The sequence below is a fragment of the Rhinoderma darwinii genome, unplaced genomic scaffold (assembly GCF_050947455.1).
Source record: "Rhinoderma darwinii isolate aRhiDar2 unplaced genomic scaffold, aRhiDar2.hap1 Scaffold_3401, whole genome shotgun sequence".
Lineage (NCBI taxonomy): Eukaryota > Metazoa > Chordata > Amphibia > Anura > Rhinodermatidae > Rhinoderma > Rhinoderma darwinii.
In genome coordinates this window covers 21,857-45,796 of record NW_027463431.1, presented here as the reverse complement: position 1 = coordinate 45,796, position 23,940 = coordinate 21,857, and the positions used below count along the sequence as shown (strand labels likewise).

The 23,940-nt window shown below is 46.8% G+C and overlaps 14 non-coding genes and 2 pseudogenes across 14 annotated transcripts; all 16 read left to right on the top strand.

The window, feature by feature from the left end:
* Nucleotides 1-642: 642 nt before the first annotated feature.
* Nucleotides 643-833, top strand: LOC142705818 (U2 spliceosomal RNA). The gene has a single exon (XR_012868320.1). It is a non-coding gene; the product is annotated as a U2 spliceosomal RNA (small nuclear RNA).
* A 1,306-nt stretch (nt 834-2,139) lies between these two features.
* LOC142705817 (U2 spliceosomal RNA) lies at nt 2,140-2,330 on the top strand. Its single transcript, XR_012868319.1, has one exon. It is a non-coding gene; the product is annotated as a U2 spliceosomal RNA (small nuclear RNA).
* A 1,306-nt stretch (nt 2,331-3,636) lies between these two features.
* Nucleotides 3,637-3,827, top strand: LOC142705816 (U2 spliceosomal RNA). Its single transcript, XR_012868318.1, has one exon. It is a non-coding gene; the product is annotated as a U2 spliceosomal RNA (small nuclear RNA).
* A 1,306-nt stretch (nt 3,828-5,133) lies between these two features.
* On the top strand, nt 5,134-5,324 carry LOC142705815 (U2 spliceosomal RNA). Its single transcript, XR_012868317.1, has one exon. It is a non-coding gene; the product is annotated as a U2 spliceosomal RNA (small nuclear RNA).
* A 1,306-nt stretch (nt 5,325-6,630) lies between these two features.
* Nucleotides 6,631-6,821, top strand: LOC142705813 (U2 spliceosomal RNA). The gene has a single exon (XR_012868315.1). It is a non-coding gene; the product is annotated as a U2 spliceosomal RNA (small nuclear RNA).
* A 1,306-nt stretch (nt 6,822-8,127) lies between these two features.
* LOC142705812 (U2 spliceosomal RNA) lies at nt 8,128-8,318 on the top strand. Its single transcript, XR_012868314.1, has one exon. It is a non-coding gene; the product is annotated as a U2 spliceosomal RNA (small nuclear RNA).
* A 1,306-nt stretch (nt 8,319-9,624) lies between these two features.
* LOC142705811 (U2 spliceosomal RNA) lies at nt 9,625-9,815 on the top strand. The gene has a single exon (XR_012868313.1). It is a non-coding gene; the product is annotated as a U2 spliceosomal RNA (small nuclear RNA).
* Nucleotides 9,816-11,121: 1,306 nt separating this feature from the next.
* LOC142705807 (U2 spliceosomal RNA) lies at nt 11,122-11,232 on the top strand (annotated as a pseudogene).
* A 1,349-nt stretch (nt 11,233-12,581) lies between these two features.
* Nucleotides 12,582-12,771, top strand: LOC142705796 (U2 spliceosomal RNA). Its single transcript, XR_012868310.1, has one exon. It is a non-coding gene; the product is annotated as a U2 spliceosomal RNA (small nuclear RNA).
* A 1,306-nt stretch (nt 12,772-14,077) lies between these two features.
* On the top strand, nt 14,078-14,268 carry LOC142705810 (U2 spliceosomal RNA). Its single transcript, XR_012868312.1, has one exon. It is a non-coding gene; the product is annotated as a U2 spliceosomal RNA (small nuclear RNA).
* A 1,306-nt stretch (nt 14,269-15,574) lies between these two features.
* On the top strand, nt 15,575-15,765 carry LOC142705798 (U2 spliceosomal RNA). Its single transcript, XR_012868311.1, has one exon. It is a non-coding gene; the product is annotated as a U2 spliceosomal RNA (small nuclear RNA).
* Nucleotides 15,766-17,071: 1,306 nt separating this feature from the next.
* On the top strand, nt 17,072-17,182 carry LOC142705806 (U2 spliceosomal RNA; annotated as a pseudogene).
* Nucleotides 17,183-18,531: 1,349 nt separating this feature from the next.
* LOC142705795 (U2 spliceosomal RNA) lies at nt 18,532-18,721 on the top strand. Its single transcript, XR_012868309.1, has one exon. It is a non-coding gene; the product is annotated as a U2 spliceosomal RNA (small nuclear RNA).
* Nucleotides 18,722-20,027: 1,306 nt separating this feature from the next.
* LOC142705785 (U2 spliceosomal RNA) lies at nt 20,028-20,218 on the top strand. Its single transcript, XR_012868301.1, has one exon. It is a non-coding gene; the product is annotated as a U2 spliceosomal RNA (small nuclear RNA).
* A 1,306-nt stretch (nt 20,219-21,524) lies between these two features.
* On the top strand, nt 21,525-21,715 carry LOC142705773 (U2 spliceosomal RNA). The gene has a single exon (XR_012868290.1). It is a non-coding gene; the product is annotated as a U2 spliceosomal RNA (small nuclear RNA).
* Nucleotides 21,716-23,021: 1,306 nt separating this feature from the next.
* Nucleotides 23,022-23,212, top strand: LOC142705761 (U2 spliceosomal RNA). The gene has a single exon (XR_012868279.1). It is a non-coding gene; the product is annotated as a U2 spliceosomal RNA (small nuclear RNA).
* The last annotated feature ends 728 nt before the right edge of the window (nt 23,213-23,940 follow it).

The following is a 23,940-nucleotide window of genomic DNA, read 5'->3' as shown; positions in this document are numbered from 1 at the left end:
CCTTGTCTCCCTCTTGTGGCCTCCTGGAGGCAAATAAATGTGCAAAAAAAAGACAGCCTGGCGGCCGGCTGTTGCAGTGTTGCCCTCTCAGGCAACACTGAGTGACTGACTGAGCCGCACCGTCTTATATAAAGTTCAGACGGAACTTTGCACGTGTCATAGTGGAGCCCTCAGGATTCCAGAGCCAGCTTTCTGACATCATAATGGGGCCTGCCTCAGAGATAGATAAAAGCCTGGGCCCAGGCAGTGTTGGTCAGTGCTGCTCAGCAGGCAGCACTGGACTGGACTGGACTGGATTACAGCTGATACAAGGTGTGAAGGAACAAGGGGTGGCTGTGGGCATGCACTTGCTGCCGCTGCCAGTGTTTATCTGCATGGCAGGAGGGCATTTGGGCGTTGCCAGGAAGGCGTTTTTATGTAGATTCCTCCTCTTTCAGCACTGCATTGTGGTGCAAGCAAAAGAAGCAAATCCTGTGTAGCTTCCTCTCCGGCCTTTATTCACCTCCCTCCCGCTTAGTAGCTGTAAATGTGTGTGAGCCTGCAGGGCCCCATGGAATTGCCTAGGAGTAGGCTGAATCAATCGCTGCAAGGGGTGAACAGCAGTATGGGACAGGCTCGGGCAAGGCAAGGGCCGCTCGGGTTATCGCTTCTCGGCCTTTTGGCTAAGATCAAGTGTAGTATCTGTTCTTATCAGTTTAATATCTGATACGTCCCCTATCTGGGGACCATATATTAAATGGATTTTTAGAACAGGGAGATGGAAATAGAGCTTGCTCTGTCCACTCCACGCATTGACCTGGTATTGCAGTATTTCCAGGACCGGTGCACCCTTCCCTTATGTGTTGACTAAAATCAGATTCCAAAAGTGCTATTTGTGTTTGCTATTGTTTTTGTCTTTCTGATGGGATCTCCCCTTTTAATCCCATTATTTCAACACCTGTTGGACAATGCATTTGTACAGTCATGTGTGATAATGAGCTCATTTATTAAATGCAATTAATTAATACATTGCCACCTCTTGTTGTGTGTGTGTGTGTGTGTGTGTGTGTGTGTGTGTGTCTTCTGTGTTTCTGTGTTTCCGGCATTTCACATTGGAACAGCTCATTCACCTTCCTTGTCTTCTCTCCGCCCTCCCTTTTAGGTAGGTTAAAGAGCTGCACCTGAGCCAGCCACTGATTGATTGATGCAGCACCACAGTCAAATAGTGGAGTGGAGTAGGGGGAACAGCAAACAGCCATTAAAGCAGCCCGCCCGCCACAATGGACCTACCTGTGTACACTAGATGGATGTGATGGAATGTACTGTCGTCCCTACATTTCCAAGAAGAAGTAAGAATTGCAGTTGCAACAAACCCTTGCTTGCCTACAAAGAGAGCAGCAATTTGGATTTGTTACTATGTTACCTGGAAGAATAACAAACTGTGCAAGGATGGAGGTTGTAGGAGCAAAGAGAAGTTGTCTGTAAAGTTGGTGGATGCCTATTTTCCATTTTGCAGTCCCTTGTCTCCCTCTTGTGGCCTCCTGGAGGCAAATAAATGTGCAAAAAAAAGACAGCCTGGCGGCCGGCTGTTGCAGTGTTGCCCTCTCAGGCAACACTGAGTGACTGACTGAGCCGCACCGTCTTATATAAAGTTCAGACGGAACTTTGCACGTGTCATAGTGGAGCCCTCAGGATTCCAGAGCCAGCTTTCTGACATCATAATGGGGCCTGCCTCAGAGATAGATAAAAGCCTGGGCCCAGGCAGTGTTGGTCAGTGCTGCTCAGCAGGCAGCACTGGACTGGACTGGACTGGATTACAGCTGATACAAGGTGTGAAGGAACAAGGGGTGGCTGTGGGCATGCACTTGCTGCCGCTGCCAGTGTTTATCTGCATGGCAGGAGGGCATTTGGGCGTTGCCAGGAAGGCGTTTTTATGTAGATTCCTCCTCTTTCAGCACTGCATTGTGGTGCAAGCAAAAGAAGCAAATCCTGTGTAGCTTCCTCTCCGGCCTTTATTCACCTCCCTCCCGCTTAGTAGCTGTAAATGTGTGTGAGCCTGCAGGGCCCCATGGAATTGCCTAGGAGTAGGCTGAATCAATCGCTGCAAGGGGTGAACAGCAGTATGGGACAGGCTCGGGCAAGGCAAGGGCCGCTCGGGTTATCGCTTCTCGGCCTTTTGGCTAAGATCAAGTGTAGTATCTGTTCTTATCAGTTTAATATCTGATACGTCCCCTATCTGGGGACCATATATTAAATGGATTTTTAGAACAGGGAGATGGAAATAGAGCTTGCTCTGTCCACTCCACGCATTGACCTGGTATTGCAGTATTTCCAGGACCGGTGCACCCTTCCCTTATGTGTTGACTAAAATCAGATTCCAAAAGTGCTATTTGTGTTTGCTATTGTTTTTGTCTTTCTGATGGGATCTCCCCTTTTAATCCCATTATTTCAACACCTGTTGGACAATGCATTTGTACAGTCATGTGTGATAATGAGCTCATTTATTAAATGCAATTAATTAATACATTGCCACCTCTTGTTGTGTGTGTGTGTGTGTGTGTGTGTGTGTGTGTGTGTCTTCTGTGTTTCTGTGTTTCCGGCATTTCACATTGGAACAGCTCATTCACCTTCCTTGTCTTCTCTCCGCCCTCCCTTTTAGGTAGGTTAAAGAGCTGCACCTGAGCCAGCCACTGATTGATTGATGCAGCACCACAGTCAAATAGTGGAGTGGAGTAGGGGGAACAGCAAACAGCCATTAAAGCAGCCCGCCCGCCACAATGGACCTACCTGTGTACACTAGATGGATGTGATGGAATGTACTGTCGTCCCTACATTTCCAAGAAGAAGTAAGAATTGCAGTTGCAACAAACCCTTGCTTGCCTACAAAGAGAGCAGCAATTTGGATTTGTTACTATGTTACCTGGAAGAATAACAAACTGTGCAAGGATGGAGGTTGTAGGAGCAAAGAGAAGTTGTCTGTAAAGTTGGTGGATGCCTATTTTCCATTTTGCAGTCCCTTGTCTCCCTCTTGTGGCCTCCTGGAGGCAAATAAATGTGCAAAAAAAAGACAGCCTGGCGGCCGGCTGTTGCAGTGTTGCCCTCTCAGGCAACACTGAGTGACTGACTGAGCCGCACCGTCTTATATAAAGTTCAGACGGAACTTTGCACGTGTCATAGTGGAGCCCTCAGGATTCCAGAGCCAGCTTTCTGACATCATAATGGGGCCTGCCTCAGAGATAGATAAAAGCCTGGGCCCAGGCAGTGTTGGTCAGTGCTGCTCAGCAGGCAGCACTGGACTGGACTGGACTGGATTACAGCTGATACAAGGTGTGAAGGAACAAGGGGTGGCTGTGGGCATGCACTTGCTGCCGCTGCCAGTGTTTATCTGCATGGCAGGAGGGCATTTGGGCGTTGCCAGGAAGGCGTTTTTATGTAGATTCCTCCTCTTTCAGCACTGCATTGTGGTGCAAGCAAAAGAAGCAAATCCTGTGTAGCTTCCTCTCCGGCCTTTATTCACCTCCCTCCCGCTTAGTAGCTGTAAATGTGTGTGAGCCTGCAGGGCCCCATGGAATTGCCTAGGAGTAGGCTGAATCAATCGCTGCAAGGGGTGAACAGCAGTATGGGACAGGCTCGGGCAAGGCAAGGGCCGCTCGGGTTATCGCTTCTCGGCCTTTTGGCTAAGATCAAGTGTAGTATCTGTTCTTATCAGTTTAATATCTGATACGTCCCCTATCTGGGGACCATATATTAAATGGATTTTTAGAACAGGGAGATGGAAATAGAGCTTGCTCTGTCCACTCCACGCATTGACCTGGTATTGCAGTATTTCCAGGACCGGTGCACCCTTCCCTTATGTGTTGACTAAAATCAGATTCCAAAAGTGCTATTTGTGTTTGCTATTGTTTTTGTCTTTCTGATGGGATCTCCCCTTTTAATCCCATTATTTCAACACCTGTTGGACAATGCATTTGTACAGTCATGTGTGATAATGAGCTCATTTATTAAATGCAATTAATTAATACATTGCCACCTCTTGTTGTGTGTGTGTGTGTGTGTGTGTGTGTGTGTGTGTGTCTTCTGTGTTTCTGTGTTTCCGGCATTTCACATTGGAACAGCTCATTCACCTTCCTTGTCTTCTCTCCGCCCTCCCTTTTAGGTAGGTTAAAGAGCTGCACCTGAGCCAGCCACTGATTGATTGATGCAGCACCACAGTCAAATAGTGGAGTGGAGTAGGGGGAACAGCAAACAGCCATTAAAGCAGCCCGCCCGCCACAATGGACCTACCTGTGTACACTAGATGGATGTGATGGAATGTACTGTCGTCCCTACATTTCCAAGAAGAAGTAAGAATTGCAGTTGCAACAAACCCTTGCTTGCCTACAAAGAGAGCAGCAATTTGGATTTGTTACTATGTTACCTGGAAGAATAACAAACTGTGCAAGGATGGAGGTTGTAGGAGCAAAGAGAAGTTGTCTGTAAAGTTGGTGGATGCCTATTTTCCATTTTGCAGTCCCTTGTCTCCCTCTTGTGGCCTCCTGGAGGCAAATAAATGTGCAAAAAAAAGACAGCCTGGCGGCCGGCTGTTGCAGTGTTGCCCTCTCAGGCAACACTGAGTGACTGACTGAGCCGCACCGTCTTATATAAAGTTCAGACGGAACTTTGCACGTGTCATAGTGGAGCCCTCAGGATTCCAGAGCCAGCTTTCTGACATCATAATGGGGCCTGCCTCAGAGATAGATAAAAGCCTGGGCCCAGGCAGTGTTGGTCAGTGCTGCTCAGCAGGCAGCACTGGACTGGACTGGACTGGATTACAGCTGATACAAGGTGTGAAGGAACAAGGGGTGGCTGTGGGCATGCACTTGCTGCCGCTGCCAGTGTTTATCTGCATGGCAGGAGGGCATTTGGGCGTTGCCAGGAAGGCGTTTTTATGTAGATTCCTCCTCTTTCAGCACTGCATTGTGGTGCAAGCAAAAGAAGCAAATCCTGTGTAGCTTCCTCTCCGGCCTTTATTCACCTCCCTCCCGCTTAGTAGCTGTAAATGTGTGTGAGCCTGCAGGGCCCCATGGAATTGCCTAGGAGTAGGCTGAATCAATCGCTGCAAGGGGTGAACAGCAGTATGGGACAGGCTCGGGCAAGGCAAGGGCCGCTCGGGTTATCGCTTCTCGGCCTTTTGGCTAAGATCAAGTGTAGTATCTGTTCTTATCAGTTTAATATCTGATACGTCCCCTATCTGGGGACCATATATTAAATGGATTTTTAGAACAGGGAGATGGAAATAGAGCTTGCTCTGTCCACTCCACGCATTGACCTGGTATTGCAGTATTTCCAGGACCGGTGCACCCTTCCCTTATGTGTTGACTAAAATCAGATTCCAAAAGTGCTATTTGTGTTTGCTATTGTTTTTGTCTTTCTGATGGGATCTCCCCTTTTAATCCCATTATTTCAACACCTGTTGGACAATGCATTTGTACAGTCATGTGTGATAATGAGCTCATTTATTAAATGCAATTAATTAATACATTGCCACCTCTTGTTGTGTGTGTGTGTGTGTGTGTGTGTGTGTGTGTGTGTCTTCTGTGTTTCTGTGTTTCCGGCATTTCACATTGGAACAGCTCATTCACCTTCCTTGTCTTCTCTCCGCCCTCCCTTTTAGGTAGGTTAAAGAGCTGCACCTGAGCCAGCCACTGATTGATTGATGCAGCACCACAGTCAAATAGTGGAGTGGAGTAGGGGGAACAGCAAACAGCCATTAAAGCAGCCCGCCCGCCACAATGGACCTACCTGTGTACACTAGATGGATGTGATGGAATGTACTGTCGTCCCTACATTTCCAAGAAGAAGTAAGAATTGCAGTTGCAACAAACCCTTGCTTGCCTACAAAGAGAGCAGCAATTTGGATTTGTTACTATGTTACCTGGAAGAATAACAAACTGTGCAAGGATGGAGGTTGTAGGAGCAAAGAGAAGTTGTCTGTAAAGTTGGTGGATGCCTATTTTCCATTTTGCAGTCCCTTGTCTCCCTCTTGTGGCCTCCTGGAGGCAAATAAATGTGCAAAAAAAAGACAGCCTGGCGGCCGGCTGTTGCAGTGTTGCCCTCTCAGGCAACACTGAGTGACTGACTGAGCCGCACCGTCTTATATAAAGTTCAGACGGAACTTTGCACGTGTCATAGTGGAGCCCTCAGGATTCCAGAGCCAGCTTTCTGACATCATAATGGGGCCTGCCTCAGAGATAGATAAAAGCCTGGGCCCAGGCAGTGTTGGTCAGTGCTGCTCAGCAGGCAGCACTGGACTGGACTGGACTGGATTACAGCTGATACAAGGTGTGAAGGAACAAGGGGTGGCTGTGGGCATGCACTTGCTGCCGCTGCCAGTGTTTATCTGCATGGCAGGAGGGCATTTGGGCGTTGCCAGGAAGGCGTTTTTATGTAGATTCCTCCTCTTTCAGCACTGCATTGTGGTGCAAGCAAAAGAAGCAAATCCTGTGTAGCTTCCTCTCCGGCCTTTATTCACCTCCCTCCCGCTTAGTAGCTGTAAATGTGTGTGAGCCTGCAGGGCCCCATGGAATTGCCTAGGAGTAGGCTGAATCAATCGCTGCAAGGGGTGAACAGCAGTATGGGACAGGCTCGGGCAAGGCAAGGGCCGCTCGGGTTATCGCTTCTCGGCCTTTTGGCTAAGATCAAGTGTAGTATCTGTTCTTATCAGTTTAATATCTGATACGTCCCCTATCTGGGGACCATATATTAAATGGATTTTTAGAACAGGGAGATGGAAATAGAGCTTGCTCTGTCCACTCCACGCATTGACCTGGTATTGCAGTATTTCCAGGACCGGTGCACCCTTCCCTTATGTGTTGACTAAAATCAGATTCCAAAAGTGCTATTTGTGTTTGCTATTGTTTTTGTCTTTCTGATGGGATCTCCCCTTTTAATCCCATTATTTCAACACCTGTTGGACAATGCATTTGTACAGTCATGTGTGATAATGAGCTCATTTATTAAATGCAATTAATTAATACATTGCCACCTCTTGTTGTGTGTGTGTGTGTGTGTGTGTGTGTGTGTGTGTGTCTTCTGTGTTTCTGTGTTTCCGGCATTTCACATTGGAACAGCTCATTCACCTTCCTTGTCTTCTCTCCGCCCTCCCTTTTAGGTAGGTTAAAGAGCTGCACCTGAGCCAGCCACTGATTGATTGATGCAGCACCACAGTCAAATAGTGGAGTGGAGTAGGGGGAACAGCAAACAGCCATTAAAGCAGCCCGCCCGCCACAATGGACCTACCTGTGTACACTAGATGGATGTGATGGAATGTACTGTCGTCCCTACATTTCCAAGAAGAAGTAAGAATTGCAGTTGCAACAAACCCTTGCTTGCCTACAAAGAGAGCAGCAATTTGGATTTGTTACTATGTTACCTGGAAGAATAACAAACTGTGCAAGGATGGAGGTTGTAGGAGCAAAGAGAAGTTGTCTGTAAAGTTGGTGGATGCCTATTTTCCATTTTGCAGTCCCTTGTCTCCCTCTTGTGGCCTCCTGGAGGCAAATAAATGTGCAAAAAAAAGACAGCCTGGCGGCCGGCTGTTGCAGTGTTGCCCTCTCAGGCAACACTGAGTGACTGACTGAGCCGCACCGTCTTATATAAAGTTCAGACGGAACTTTGCACGTGTCATAGTGGAGCCCTCAGGATTCCAGAGCCAGCTTTCTGACATCATAATGGGGCCTGCCTCAGAGATAGATAAAAGCCTGGGCCCAGGCAGTGTTGGTCAGTGCTGCTCAGCAGGCAGCACTGGACTGGACTGGACTGGATTACAGCTGATACAAGGTGTGAAGGAACAAGGGGTGGCTGTGGGCATGCACTTGCTGCCGCTGCCAGTGTTTATCTGCATGGCAGGAGGGCATTTGGGCGTTGCCAGGAAGGCGTTTTTATGTAGATTCCTCCTCTTTCAGCACTGCATTGTGGTGCAAGCAAAAGAAGCAAATCCTGTGTAGCTTCCTCTCCGGCCTTTATTCACCTCCCTCCCGCTTAGTAGCTGTAAATGTGTGTGAGCCTGCAGGGCCCCATGGAATTGCCTAGGAGTAGGCTGAATCAATCGCTGCAAGGGGTGAACAGCAGTATGGGACAGGCTCGGGCAAGGCAAGGGCCGCTCGGGTTATCGCTTCTCGGCCTTTTGGCTAAGATCAAGTGTAGTATCTGTTCTTATCAGTTTAATATCTGATACGTCCCCTATCTGGGGACCATATATTAAATGGATTTTTAGAACAGGGAGATGGAAATAGAGCTTGCTCTGTCCACTCCACGCATTGACCTGGTATTGCAGTATTTCCAGGACCGGTGCACCCTTCCCTTATGTGTTGACTAAAATCAGATTCCAAAAGTGCTATTTGTGTTTGCTATTGTTTTTGTCTTTCTGATGGGATCTCCCCTTTTAATCCCATTATTTCAACACCTGTTGGACAATGCATTTGTACAGTCATGTGTGATAATGAGCTCATTTATTAAATGCAATTAATTAATACATTGCCACCTCTTGTTGTGTGTGTGTGTGTGTGTGTGTGTGTGTGTGTGTGTCTTCTGTGTTTCTGTGTTTCCGGCATTTCACATTGGAACAGCTCATTCACCTTCCTTGTCTTCTCTCCGCCCTCCCTTTTAGGTAGGTTAAAGAGCTGCACCTGAGCCAGCCACTGATTGATTGATGCAGCACCACAGTCAAATAGTGGAGTGGAGTAGGGGGAACAGCAAACAGCCATTAAAGCAGCCCGCCCGCCACAATGGACCTACCTGTGTACACTAGATGGATGTGATGGAATGTACTGTCGTCCCTACATTTCCAAGAAGAAGTAAGAATTGCAGTTGCAACAAACCCTTGCTTGCCTACAAAGAGAGCAGCAATTTGGATTTGTTACTATGTTACCTGGAAGAATAACAAACTGTGCAAGGATGGAGGTTGTAGGAGCAAAGAGAAGTTGTCTGTAAAGTTGGTGGATGCCTATTTTCCATTTTGCAGTCCCTTGTCTCCCTCTTGTGGCCTCCTGGAGGCAAATAAATGTGCAAAAAAAAGACAGCCTGGCGGCCGGCTGTTGCAGTGTTGCCCTCTCAGGCAACACTGAGTGACTGACTGAGCCGCACCGTCTTATATAAAGTTCAGACGGAACTTTGCACGTGTCATAGTGGAGCCCTCAGGATTCCAGAGCCAGCTTTCTGACATCATAATGGGGCCTGCCTCAGAGATAGATAAAAGCCTGGGCCCAGGCAGTGTTGGTCAGTGCTGCTCAGCAGGCAGCACTGGACTGGACTGGACTGGATTACAGCTGATACAAGGTGTGAAGGAACAAGGGGTGGCTGTGGGCATGCACTTGCTGCCGCTGCCAGTGTTTATCTGCATGGCAGGAGGGCATTTGGGCGTTGCCAGGAAGGCGTTTTTATGTAGATTCCTCCTCTTTCAGCACTGCATTGTGGTGCAAGCAAAAGAAGCAAATCCTGTGTAGCTTCCTCTCCGGCCTTTATTCACCTCCCTCCCGCTTAGTAGCTGTAAATGTGTGTGAGCCTGCAGGGCCCCATGGAATTGCCTAGGAGTAGGCTGAATCAATCGCTGCAAGGGGTGAACAGCAGTATGGGACAGGCTCGGGCAAGGCAAGGGCCGCTCGGGTTATCGCTTCTCGGCCTTTTGGCTAAGATCAAGTGTAGTATCTGTTCTTATCAGTTTAATATCTGATACGTCCCCTATCTGGGGACCATATATTAAATGGATTTTTAGAACAGGGAGATGGAAATAGAGCTTGCTCTGTCCACTCCACGCATTGACCTGGTATTGCAGTATTTCCAGGACCGGTGCACCCTTCCCTTATGTGTTGACTAAAATCAGATTCCAAAAGTGCTATTTGTGTTTGCTATTGTTTTTGTCTTTCTGATGGGATCTCCCCTTTTAATCCCATTATTTCAACACCTGTTGGACAATGCATTTGTACAGTCATGTGTGATAATGAGCTCATTTATTAAATGCAATTAATTAATACATTGCCACCTCTTGTTGTGTGTGTGTGTGTGTGTGTGTGTGTGTGTGTGTGTCTTCTGTGTTTCTGTGTTTCCGGCATTTCACATTGGAACAGCTCATTCACCTTCCTTGTCTTCTCTCCGCCCTCCCTTTTAGGTAGGTTAAAGAGCTGCACCTGAGCCAGCCACTGATTGATTGATGCAGCACCACAGTCAAATAGTGGAGTGGAGTAGGGGGAACAGCAAACAGCCATTAAAGCAGCCCGCCCGCCACAATGGACCTACCTGTGTACACTAGATGGATGTGATGGAATGTACTGTCGTCCCTACATTTCCAAGAAGAAGTAAGAATTGCAGTTGCAACAAACCCTTGCTTGCCTACAAAGAGAGCAGCAATTTGGATTTGTTACTATGTTACCTGGAAGAATAACAAACTGTGCAAGGATGGAGGTTGTAGGAGCAAAGAGAAGTTGTCTGTAAAGTTGGTGGATGCCTATTTTCCATTTTGCAGTCCCTTGTCTCCCTCTTGTGGCCTCCTGGAGGCAAATAAATGTGCAAAAAAAAGACAGCCTGGCGGCCGGCTGTTGCAGTGTTGCCCTCTCAGGCAACACTGAGTGACTGACTGAGCCGCACCGTCTTATATAAAGTTCAGACGGAACTTTGCACGTGTCATAGTGGAGCCCTCAGGATTCCAGAGCCAGCTTTCTGACATCATAATGGGGCCTGCCTCAGAGATAGATAAAAGCCTGGGCCCAGGCAGTGTTGGTCAGTGCTGCTCAGCAGGCAGCACTGGACTGGACTGGACTGGATTACAGCTGATACAAGGTGTGAAGGAACAAGGGGTGGCTGTGGGCATGCACTTGCTGCCGCTGCCAGTGTTTATCTGCATGGCAGGAGGGCATTTGGGCGTTGCCAGGAAGGCGTTTTTATGTAGATTCCTCCTCTTTCAGCACTGCATTGTGGTGCAAGCAAAAGAAGCAAATCCTGTGTAGCTTCCTCTCCGGCCTTTATTCACCTCCCTCCCGCTTAGTAGCTGTAAATGTGTGTGAGCCTGCAGGGCCCCATGGAATTGCCTAGGAGTAGGCTGAATCAATCGCTGCAAGGGGTGAACAGCAGTATGGGACAGGCTCGGGCAAGGCAAGGGCCGCTCGGGTTATCGCTTCTCGGCCTTTTGGCTAAGATCAAGTGTAGTACTTTAGGGTATTGCCTTGTTTCTTGGTCAGGAGGTGCCCTGGTACCCTTTTCCTTGGCCTGGGGGGATCGTTTCTCTTAGGAGAGACTTCACCCCTCTGCTGCTATTGGGGAGGAGGATTAGTCCAGGGCAACGGGGAGCGATCACCTGCCTGGTACTTCGGTACTGAAGGTATTCTTTGGAGATTGCTGGAATTCGTTTGGAGCAGGATGGAGGAAATTCCCGAATATATGCGTACCAGGAATGCTGTCCGGTTTTTCGTGGAGGAATCTGAGCGACAAAGGAAGGATCTGGAGTTCATCACAAAGGTTCTTTTGTTGGATTTCTTTCAGCTGGAGAGATCATGCATTTTGGCGGTGATGGACTATCCGAGGAGAGGGTGCTTTGACGTTACCTTCGCCACAGAAGAAATTTATGCTGTCTTTTTAGAACGCTTGAAGGAAGGTAAAAGGGACCCAAGACTTGTGGGTGTGAAGGTAACACCACATTTTGTGCCAAACAAAAAGTTGGTGGTTGTAAAAATGTTTTCGCCTTACGTGGATGAAGAGGACATTAAGTTATTTCTCAATAAGTTTTGTGAGGAGGTGGTGGGAAAGGGGAAAGTGTTTAACCCTTTTGGATTTTGGACTGGGAAGTGGAAATTTCTTTGTAAATTTGTGAGAATTGGTGAATCTAGAAACCTATTGTTTCCTCCAGCGCGGTTCAAGATTGGAAGTGCGTGTGGAAATTTATTTTTTCTTGGAATGGATATGTTTTGTTTGAATTGTAAAGAGTATGGTCATGAGAGAGAAGCCTGTGAGAAAGTAATGTGTACAAAATGTCTGCAAGAGGGACATAAGTATAATGAATGTCAGAAAGGGAAAGTATGTAATATGTGTGGAGAGGAGGGGCACATATTCAAATCGTGCCCAAAGAAAAGCAAACGTGAGGTACAAGAGGAAAATAAGAAGATAGTCAAAAGAAAGGAAGCGGAAGTTAGTTTGGAAGAAGGCAAGCTTCACAAATTGGAAGGAAGTGGGCAAAGTGATGAGAAAAAAAGGAAAAAAGCAGAGAGAAAGAAAAAAAGTGTCATTTCAGAAGAGGAAAGAGCAGAAAGAGACAGGTTATTGGAAGAAGTAGAGCAGTTACGTAGTAAAATTAATTTTGAAAAAATGCGGAGGAGGGTGCGGCTCTGTGTAAGAGAAAATTTACCAGGGTTTCTTGAAAGGTATGGTGTGCCAACGTGGTTAACGTGCATTGTAAACTGTGAGTGGGATGGTAATGATTTGCAGGAACATCTAGTGGATATGTTAGGAACTATTGCTGTTAAAAAAGGAATGTTTTTTTGATTTCTTAGGAAAAAAAAGGAAAGAGGAAAACAAAAATTAATTGTACGTTTTCAGTTTTCATTGTGATGATCTAAGTCTTTTTTATTTTGAATTTTATGATTTTTAAGACGTGATCTGAATGAATTAAAAAGATCTGTTCTTATCAGTTTAATATCTGATACGTCCCCTATCTGGGGACCATATATTAAATGGATTTTTAGAACAGGGAGATGGAAATAGAGCTTGCTCTGTCCACTCCACGCATTGACCTGGTATTGCAGTATTTCCAGGACCGGTGCACCCTTCCCTTATGTGTTGACTAAAATCAGATTCCAAAAGTGCTATTTGTGTTTGCTATTGTTTTTGTCTTTCTGATGGGATCTCCCCTTTTAATCCCATTATTTCAACACCTGTTGGACAATGCATTTGTACAGTCATGTGTGATAATGAGCTCATTTATTAAATGCAATTAATTAATACATTGCCACCTCTTGTTGTGTGTGTGTGTGTGTGTGTGTGTGTGTGTGTGTGTCTTCTGTGTTTCTGTGTTTCCGGCATTTCACATTGGAACAGCTCATTCACCTTCCTTGTCTTCTCTCCGCCCTCCCTTTTAGGTAGGTTAAAGAGCTGCACCTGAGCCAGCCACTGATTGATTGATGCAGCACCACAGTCAAATAGTGGAGTGGAGTAGGGGGAACAGCAAACAGCCATTAAAGCAGCCCGCCCGCCACAATGGACCTACCTGTGTACACTAGATGGATGTGATGGAATGTACTGTCGTCCCTACATTTCCAAGAAGAAGTAAGAATTGCAGTTGCAACAAACCCTTGCTTGCCTACAAAGAGAGCAGCAATTTGGATTTGTTACTATGTTACCTGGAAGAATAACAAACTGTGCAAGGATGGAGGTTGTAGGAGCAAAGAGAAGTTGTCTGTAAAGTTGGTGGATGCCTATTTTCCATTTTGCAGTCCCTTGTCTCCCTCTTGTGGCCTCCTGGAGGCAAATAAATGTGCAAAAAAAAGACAGCCTGGCGGCCGGCTGTTGCAGTGTTGCCCTCTCAGGCAACACTGAGTGACTGACTGAGCCGCACCGTCTTATATAAAGTTCAGACGGAACTTTGCACGTGTCATAGTGGAGCCCTCAGGATTCCAGAGCCAGCTTTCTGACATCATAATGGGGCCTGCCTCAGAGATAGATAAAAGCCTGGGCCCAGGCAGTGTTGGTCAGTGCTGCTCAGCAGGCAGCACTGGACTGGACTGGACTGGATTACAGCTGATACAAGGTGTGAAGGAACAAGGGGTGGCTGTGGGCATGCACTTGCTGCCGCTGCCAGTGTTTATCTGCATGGCAGGAGGGCATTTGGGCGTTGCCAGGAAGGCGTTTTTATGTAGATTCCTCCTCTTTCAGCACTGCATTGTGGTGCAAGCAAAAGAAGCAAATCCTGTGTAGCTTCCTCTCCGGCCTTTATTCACCTCCCTCCCGCTTAGTAGCTGTAAATGTGTGTGAGCCTGCAGGGCCCCATGGAATTGCCTAGGAGTAGGCTGAATCAATCGCTGCAAGGGGTGAACAGCAGTATGGGACAGGCTCGGGCAAGGCAAGGGCCGCTCGGGTTATCGCTTCTCGGCCTTTTGGCTAAGATCAAGTGTAGTATCTGTTCTTATCAGTTTAATATCTGATACGTCCCCTATCTGGGGACCATATATTAAATGGATTTTTAGAACAGGGAGATGGAAATAGAGCTTGCTCTGTCCACTCCACGCATTGACCTGGTATTGCAGTATTTCCAGGACCGGTGCACCCTTCCCTTATGTGTTGACTAAAATCAGATTCCAAAAGTGCTATTTGTGTTTGCTATTGTTTTTGTCTTTCTGATGGGATCTCCCCTTTTAATCCCATTATTTCAACACCTGTTGGACAATGCATTTGTACAGTCATGTGTGATAATGAGCTCATTTATTAAATGCAATTAATTAATACATTGCCACCTCTTGTTGTGTGTGTGTGTGTGTGTGTGTGTGTGTGTGTGTGTCTTCTGTGTTTCTGTGTTTCCGGCATTTCACATTGGAACAGCTCATTCACCTTCCTTGTCTTCTCTCCGCCCTCCCTTTTAGGTAGGTTAAAGAGCTGCACCTGAGCCAGCCACTGATTGATTGATGCAGCACCACAGTCAAATAGTGGAGTGGAGTAGGGGGAACAGCAAACAGCCATTAAAGCAGCCCGCCCGCCACAATGGACCTACCTGTGTACACTAGATGGATGTGATGGAATGTACTGTCGTCCCTACATTTCCAAGAAGAAGTAAGAATTGCAGTTGCAACAAACCCTTGCTTGCCTACAAAGAGAGCAGCAATTTGGATTTGTTACTATGTTACCTGGAAGAATAACAAACTGTGCAAGGATGGAGGTTGTAGGAGCAAAGAGAAGTTGTCTGTAAAGTTGGTGGATGCCTATTTTCCATTTTGCAGTCCCTTGTCTCCCTCTTGTGGCCTCCTGGAGGCAAATAAATGTGCAAAAAAAAGACAGCCTGGCGGCCGGCTGTTGCAGTGTTGCCCTCTCAGGCAACACTGAGTGACTGACTGAGCCGCACCGTCTTATATAAAGTTCAGACGGAACTTTGCACGTGTCATAGTGGAGCCCTCAGGATTCCAGAGCCAGCTTTCTGACATCATAATGGGGCCTGCCTCAGAGATAGATAAAAGCCTGGGCCCAGGCAGTGTTGGTCAGTGCTGCTCAGCAGGCAGCACTGGACTGGACTGGACTGGATTACAGCTGATACAAGGTGTGAAGGAACAAGGGGTGGCTGTGGGCATGCACTTGCTGCCGCTGCCAGTGTTTATCTGCATGGCAGGAGGGCATTTGGGCGTTGCCAGGAAGGCGTTTTTATGTAGATTCCTCCTCTTTCAGCACTGCATTGTGGTGCAAGCAAAAGAAGCAAATCCTGTGTAGCTTCCTCTCCGGCCTTTATTCACCTCCCTCCCGCTTAGTAGCTGTAAATGTGTGTGAGCCTGCAGGGCCCCATGGAATTGCCTAGGAGTAGGCTGAATCAATCGCTGCAAGGGGTGAACAGCAGTATGGGACAGGCTCGGGCAAGGCAAGGGCCGCTCGGGTTATCGCTTCTCGGCCTTTTGGCTAAGATCAAGTGTAGTATCTGTTCTTATCAGTTTAATATCTGATACGTCCCCTATCTGGGGACCATATATTAAATGGATTTTTAGAACAGGGAGATGGAAATAGAGCTTGCTCTGTCCACTCCACGCATTGACCTGGTATTGCAGTATTTCCAGGACCGGTGCACCCTTCCCTTATGTGTTGACTAAAATCAGATTCCAAAAGTGCTATTTGTGTTTGCTATTGTTTTTGTCTTTCTGATGGGATCTCCCCTTTTAATCCCATTATTTCAACACCTGTTGGACAATGCATTTGTACAGTCATGTGTGATAATGAGCTCATTTATTAAATGCAATTAATTAATACATTGCCACCTCTTGTTGTGTGTGTGTGTGTGTGTGTGTGTGTGTGTGTGTGTCTTCTGTGTTTCTGTGTTTCCGGCATTTCACATTGGAACAGCTCATTCACCTTCCTTGTCTTCTCTCCGCCCTCCCTTTTAGGTAGGTTAAAGAGCTGCACCTGAGCCAGCCACTGATTGATTGATGCAGCACCACAGTCAAATAGTGGAGTGGAGTAGGGGGAACAGCAAACAGCCATTAAAGCAGCCCGCCCGCCACAATGGACCTACCTGTGTACACTAGATGGATGTGATGGAATGTACTGTCGTCCCTACATTTCCAAGAAGAAGTAAGAATTGCAGTTGCAACAAACCCTTGCTTGCCTACAAAGAGAGCAGCAATTTGGATTTGTTACTATGTTACCTGGAAGAATAACAAACTGTGCAAGGATGGAGGTTGTAGGAGCAAAGAGAAGTTGTCTGTAAAGTTGGTGGATGCCTATTTTCCATTTTGCAGTCCCTTGTCTCCCTCTTGTGGCCTCCTGGAGGCAAATAAATGTGCAAAAAAAAGACAGCCTGGCGGCCGGCTGTTGCAGTGTTGCCCTCTCAGGCAACACTGAGTGACTGACTGAGCCGCACCGTCTTATATAAAGTTCAGACGGAACTTTGCACGTGTCATAGTGGAGCCCTCAGGATTCCAGAGCCAGCTTTCTGACATCATAATGGGGCCTGCCTCAGAGATAGATAAAAGCCTGGGCCCAGGCAGTGTTGGTCAGTGCTGCTCAGCAGGCAGCACTGGACTGGACTGGACTGGATTACAGCTGATACAAGGTGTGAAGGAACAAGGGGTGGCTGTGGGCATGCACTTGCTGCCGCTGCCAGTGTTTATCTGCATGGCAGGAGGGCATTTGGGCGTTGCCAGGAAGGCGTTTTTATGTAGATTCCTCCTCTTTCAGCACTGCATTGTGGTGCAAGCAAAAGAAGCAAATCCTGTGTAGCTTCCTCTCCGGCCTTTATTCACCTCCCTCCCGCTTAGTAGCTGTAAATGTGTGTGAGCCTGCAGGGCCCCATGGAATTGCCTAGGAGTAGGCTGAATCAATCGCTGCAAGGGGTGAACAGCAGTATGGGACAGGCTCGGGCAAGGCAAGGGCCGCTCGGGTTATCGCTTCTCGGCCTTTTGGCTAAGATCAAGTGTAGTACTTTAGGGTATTGCCTTGTTTCTTGGTCAGGAGGTGCCCTGGTACCCTTTTCCTTGGCCTGGGGGGATCGTTTCTCTTAGGAGAGACTTCACCCCTCTGCTGCTATTGGGGAGGAGGATTAGTCCAGGGCAACGGGGAGCGATCACCTGCCTGGTACTTCGGTACTGAAGGTATTCTTTGGAGATTGCTGGAATTCGTTTGGAGCAGGATGGAGGAAATTCCCGAATATATGCGTACCAGGAATGCTGTCCGGTTTTTCGTGGAGGAATCTGAGCGACAAAGGAAGGATCTGGAGTTCATCACAAAGGTTCTTTTGTTGGATTTCTTTCAGCTGGAGAGATCATGCATTTTGGCGGTGATGGACTATCCGAGGAGAGGGTGCTTTGACGTTACCTTCGCCACAGAAGAAATTTATGCTGTCTTTTTAGAACGCTTGAAGGAAGGTAAAAGGGACCCAAGACTTGTGGGTGTGAAGGTAACACCACATTTTGTGCCAAACAAAAAGTTGGTGGTTGTAAAAATGTTTTCGCCTTACGTGGATGAAGAGGACATTAAGTTATTTCTCAATAAGTTTTGTGAGGAGGTGGTGGGAAAGGGGAAAGTGTTTAACCCTTTTGGATTTTGGACTGGGAAGTGGAAATTTCTTTGTAAATTTGTGAGAATTGGTGAATCTAGAAACCTATTGTTTCCTCCAGCGCGGTTCAAGATTGGAAGTGCGTGTGGAAATTTATTTTTTCTTGGAATGGATATGTTTTGTTTGAATTGTAAAGAGTATGGTCATGAGAGAGAAGCCTGTGAGAAAGTAATGTGTACAAAATGTCTGCAAGAGGGACATAAGTATAATGAATGTCAGAAAGGGAAAGTATGTAATATGTGTGGAGAGGAGGGGCACATATTCAAATCGTGCCCAAAGAAAAGCAAACGTGAGGTACAAGAGGAAAATAAGAAGATAGTCAAAAGAAAGGAAGCGGAAGTTAGTTTGGAAGAAGGCAAGCTTCACAAATTGGAAGGAAGTGGGCAAAGTGATGAGAAAAAAAGGAAAAAAGCAGAGAGAAAGAAAAAAAGTGTCATTTCAGAAGAGGAAAGAGCAGAAAGAGACAGGTTATTGGAAGAAGTAGAGCAGTTACGTAGTAAAATTAATTTTGAAAAAATGCGGAGGAGGGTGCGGCTCTGTGTAAGAGAAAATTTACCAGGGTTTCTTGAAAGGTATGGTGTGCCAACGTGGTTAACGTGCATTGTAAACTGTGAGTGGGATGGTAATGATTTGCAGGAACATCTAGTGGATATGTTAGGAACTATTGCTGTTAAAAAAGGAATGTTTTTTTGATTTCTTAGGAAAAAAAAGGAAAGAGGAAAACAAAAATTAATTGTACGTTTTCAGTTTTCATTGTGATGATCTAAGTCTTTTTTATTTTGAATTTTATGATTTTTAAGACGTGATCTGAATGAATTAAAAAGATCTGTTCTTATCAGTTTAATATCTGATACGTCCCCTATCTGGGGACCATATATTAAATGGATTTTTAGAACAGGGAGATGGAAATAGAGCTTGCTCTGTCCACTCCACGCATTGACCTGGTATTGCAGTATTTCCAGGACCGGTGCACCCTTCCCTTATGTGTTGACTAAAATCAGATTCCAAAAGTGCTATTTGTGTTTGCTATTGTTTTTGTCTTTCTGATGGGATCTCCCCTTTTAATCCCATTATTTCAACACCTGTTGGACAATGCATTTGTACAGTCATGTGTGATAATGAGCTCATTTATTAAATGCAATTAATTAATACATTGCCACCTCTTGTTGTGTGTGTGTGTGTGTGTGTGTGTGTGTGTGTGTGTCTTCTGTGTTTCTGTGTTTCCGGCATTTCACATTGGAACAGCTCATTCACCTTCCTTGTCTTCTCTCCGCCCTCCCTTTTAGGTAGGTTAAAGAGCTGCACCTGAGCCAGCCACTGATTGATTGATGCAGCACCACAGTCAAATAGTGGAGTGGAGTAGGGGGAACAGCAAACAGCCATTAAAGCAGCCCGCCCGCCACAATGGACCTACCTGTGTACACTAGATGGATGTGATGGAATGTACTGTCGTCCCTACATTTCCAAGAAGAAGTAAGAATTGCAGTTGCAACAAACCCTTGCTTGCCTACAAAGAGAGCAGCAATTTGGATTTGTTACTATGTTACCTGGAAGAATAACAAACTGTGCAAGGATGGAGGTTGTAGGAGCAAAGAGAAGTTGTCTGTAAAGTTGGTGGATGCCTATTTTCCATTTTGCAGTCCCTTGTCTCCCTCTTGTGGCCTCCTGGAGGCAAATAAATGTGCAAAAAAAAGACAGCCTGGCGGCCGGCTGTTGCAGTGTTGCCCTCTCAGGCAACACTGAGTGACTGACTGAGCCGCACCGTCTTATATAAAGTTCAGACGGAACTTTGCACGTGTCATAGTGGAGCCCTCAGGATTCCAGAGCCAGCTTTCTGACATCATAATGGGGCCTGCCTCAGAGATAGATAAAAGCCTGGGCCCAGGCAGTGTTGGTCAGTGCTGCTCAGCAGGCAGCACTGGACTGGACTGGACTGGATTACAGCTGATACAAGGTGTGAAGGAACAAGGGGTGGCTGTGGGCATGCACTTGCTGCCGCTGCCAGTGTTTATCTGCATGGCAGGAGGGCATTTGGGCGTTGCCAGGAAGGCGTTTTTATGTAGATTCCTCCTCTTTCAGCACTGCATTGTGGTGCAAGCAAAAGAAGCAAATCCTGTGTAGCTTCCTCTCCGGCCTTTATTCACCTCCCTCCCGCTTAGTAGCTGTAAATGTGTGTGAGCCTGCAGGGCCCCATGGAATTGCCTAGGAGTAGGCTGAATCAATCGCTGCAAGGGGTGAACAGCAGTATGGGACAGGCTCGGGCAAGGCAAGGGCCGCTCGGGTTATCGCTTCTCGGCCTTTTGGCTAAGATCAAGTGTAGTATCTGTTCTTATCAGTTTAATATCTGATACGTCCCCTATCTGGGGACCATATATTAAATGGATTTTTAGAACAGGGAGATGGAAATAGAGCTTGCTCTGTCCACTCCACGCATTGACCTGGTATTGCAGTATTTCCAGGACCGGTGCACCCTTCCCTTATGTGTTGACTAAAATCAGATTCCAAAAGTGCTATTTGTGTTTGCTATTGTTTTTGTCTTTCTGATGGGATCTCCCCTTTTAATCCCATTATTTCAACACCTGTTGGACAATGCATTTGTACAGTCATGTGTGATAATGAGCTCATTTATTAAATGCAATTAATTAATACATTGCCACCTCTTGTTGTGTGTGTGTGTGTGTGTGTGTGTGTGTGTGTGTGTCTTCTGTGTTTCTGTGTTTCCGGCATTTCACATTGGAACAGCTCATTCACCTTCCTTGTCTTCTCTCCGCCCTCCCTTTTAGGTAGGTTAAAGAGCTGCACCTGAGCCAGCCACTGATTGATTGATGCAGCACCACAGTCAAATAGTGGAGTGGAGTAGGGGGAACAGCAAACAGCCATTAAAGCAGCCCGCCCGCCACAATGGACCTACCTGTGTACACTAGATGGATGTGATGGAATGTACTGTCGTCCCTACATTTCCAAGAAGAAGTAAGAATTGCAGTTGCAACAAACCCTTGCTTGCCTACAAAGAGAGCAGCAATTTGGATTTGTTACTATGTTACCTGGAAGAATAACAAACTGTGCAAGGATGGAGGTTGTAGGAGCAAAGAGAAGTTGTCTGTAAAGTTGGTGGATGCCTATTTTCCATTTTGCAGTCCCTTGTCTCCCTCTTGTGGCCTCCTGGAGGCAAATAAATGTGCAAAAAAAAGACAGCCTGGCGGCCGGCTGTTGCAGTGTTGCCCTCTCAGGCAACACTGAGTGACTGACTGAGCCGCACCGTCTTATATAAAGTTCAGACGGAACTTTGCACGTGTCATAGTGGAGCCCTCAGGATTCCAGAGCCAGCTTTCTGACATCATAATGGGGCCTGCCTCAGAGATAGATAAAAGCCTGGGCCCAGGCAGTGTTGGTCAGTGCTGCTCAGCAGGCAGCACTGGACTGGACTGGACTGGATTACAGCTGATACAAGGTGTGAAGGAACAAGGGGTGGCTGTGGGCATGCACTTGCTGCCGCTGCCAGTGTTTATCTGCATGGCAGGAGGGCATTTGGGCGTTGCCAGGAAGGCGTTTTTATGTAGATTCCTCCTCTTTCAGCACTGCATTGTGGTGCAAGCAAAAGAAGCAAATCCTGTGTAGCTTCCTCTCCGGCCTTTATTCACCTCCCTCCCGCTTAGTAGCTGTAAATGTGTGTGAGCCTGCAGGGCCCCATGGAATTGCCTAGGAGTAGGCTGAATCAATCGCTGCAAGGGGTGAACAGCAGTATGGGACAGGCTCGGGCAAGGCAAGGGCCGCTCGGGTTATCGCTTCTCGGCCTTTTGGCTAAGATCAAGTGTAGTATCTGTTCTTATCAGTTTAATATCTGATACGTCCCCTATCTGGGGACCATATATTAAATGGATTTTTAGAACAGGGAGATGGAAATAGAGCTTGCTCTGTCCACTCCACGCATTGACCTGGTATTGCAGTATTTCCAGGACCGGTGCACCCTTCCCTTATGTGTTGACTAAAATCAGATTCCAAAAGTGCTATTTGTGTTTGCTATTGTTTTTGTCTTTCTGATGGGATCTCCCCTTTTAATCCCATTATTTCAACACCTGTTGGACAATGCATTTGTACAGTCATGTGTGATAATGAGCTCATTTATTAAATGCAATTAATTAATACATTGCCACCTCTTGTTGTGTGTGTGTGTGTGTGTGTGTGTGTGTGTGTGTGTCTTCTGTGTTTCTGTGTTTCCGGCATTTCACATTGGAACAGCTCATTCACCTTCCTTGTCTTCTCTCCGCCCTCCCTTTTAGGTAGGTTAAAGAGCTGCACCTGAGCCAGCCACTGATTGATTGATGCAGCACCACAGTCAAATAGTGGAGTGGAGTAGGGGGAACAGCAAACAGCCATTAAAGCAGCCCGCCCGCCACAATGGACCTACCTGTGTACACTAGATGGATGTGATGGAATGTACTGTCGTCCCTACATTTCCAAGAAGAAGTAAGAATTGCAGTTGCAACAAACCCTTGCTTGCCTACAAAGAGAGCAGCAATTTGGATTTGTTACTATGTTACCTGGAAGAATAACAAACTGTGCAAGGATGGAGGTTGTAGGAGCAAAGAGAAGTTGTCTGTAAAGTTGGTGGATGCCTATTTTCCATTTTGCAGTCCCTTGTCTCCCTCTTGTGGCCTCCTGGAGGCAAATAAATGTGCAAAAAAAAGACAGCCTGGCGGCCGGCTGTTGCAGTGTTGCCCTCTCAGGCAACACTGAGTGACTGACTGAGCCGCACCGTCTTATATAAAGTTCAGACGGAACTTTGCACGTGTCATAGTGGAGCCCTCAGGATTCCAGAGCCAGCTTTCTGACATCATAATGGGGCCTGCCTCAGAGATAGATAAAAGCCTGGGCCCAGGCAGTGTTGGTCAGTGCTGCTCAGCAGGCAGCACTGGACTGGACTGGACTGGATTACAGCTGATACAAGGTGTGAAGGAACAAGGGGTGGCTGTGGGCATGCACTTGCTGCCGCTGCCAGTGTTTATCTGCATGGCAGGAGGGCATTTGGGCGTTGCCAGGAAGGCGTTTTTATGTAGATTCCTCCTCTTTCAGCACTGCATTGTGGTGCAAGCAAAAGAAGCAAATCCTGTGTAGCTTCCTCTCCGGCCTTTATTCACCTCCCTCCCGCTTAGTAGCTGTAAATGTGTGTGAGCCTGCAGGGCCCCATGGAATTGCCTAGGAGTAGGCTGAATCAATCGCTGCAAGGGGTGAACAGCAGTATGGGACAGGCTCGGGCAAGGCAAGGGCCGCTCGGGTTATCGCTTCTCGGCCTTTTGGCTAAGATCAAGTGTAGTATCTGTTCTTATCAGTTTAATATCTGATACGTCCCCTATCTGGGGACCATATATTAAATGGATTTTTAGAACAGGGAGATGGAAATAGAGCTTGCTCTGTCCACTCCACGCATTGACCTGGTATTGCAGTATTTCCAGGACCGGTGCACCCTTCCCTTATGTGTTGACTAAAATCAGATTCCAAAAGTGCTATTTGTGTTTGCTATTGTTTTTGTCTTTCTGATGGGATCTCCCCTTTTAATCCCATTATTTCAACACCTGTTGGACAATGCATTTGTACAGTCATGTGTGATAATGAGCTCATTTATTAAATGCAATTAATTAATACATTGCCACCTCTTGTTGTGTGTGTGTGTGTGTGTGTGTGTGTGTGTGTGTGTCTTCTGTGTTTCTGTGTTTCCGGCATTTCACATTGGAACAGCTCATTCACCTTCCTTGTCTTCTCTCCGCCCTCCCTTTTAGGTAGGTTAAAGAGCTGCACCTGAGCCAGCCACTGATTGATTGATGCAGCACCACAGTCAAATAGTGGAGTGGAGTAGGGGGAACAGCAAACAGCCATTAAAGCAGCCCGCCCGCCACAATGGACCTACCTGTGTACACTAGATGGATGTGATGGAATGTACTGTCGTCCCTACATTTCCAAGAAGAAGTAAGAATTGCAGTTGCAACAAACCCTTGCTTGCCTACAAAGAGAGCAGCAATTTGGATTTGTTACTATGTTACCTGGAAGAATAACAAACTGTGCAAGGATGGAGGTTGTAGGAGCAAAGAGAAGTTGTCTGTAAAGTTGGTGGATGCCTATTTTCCATTTTGCAGTCCCTTGTCTCCCTCTTGTGGCCTCCTGGAGGCAAATAAATGTGCAAAAAAAAGACAGCCTGGCGG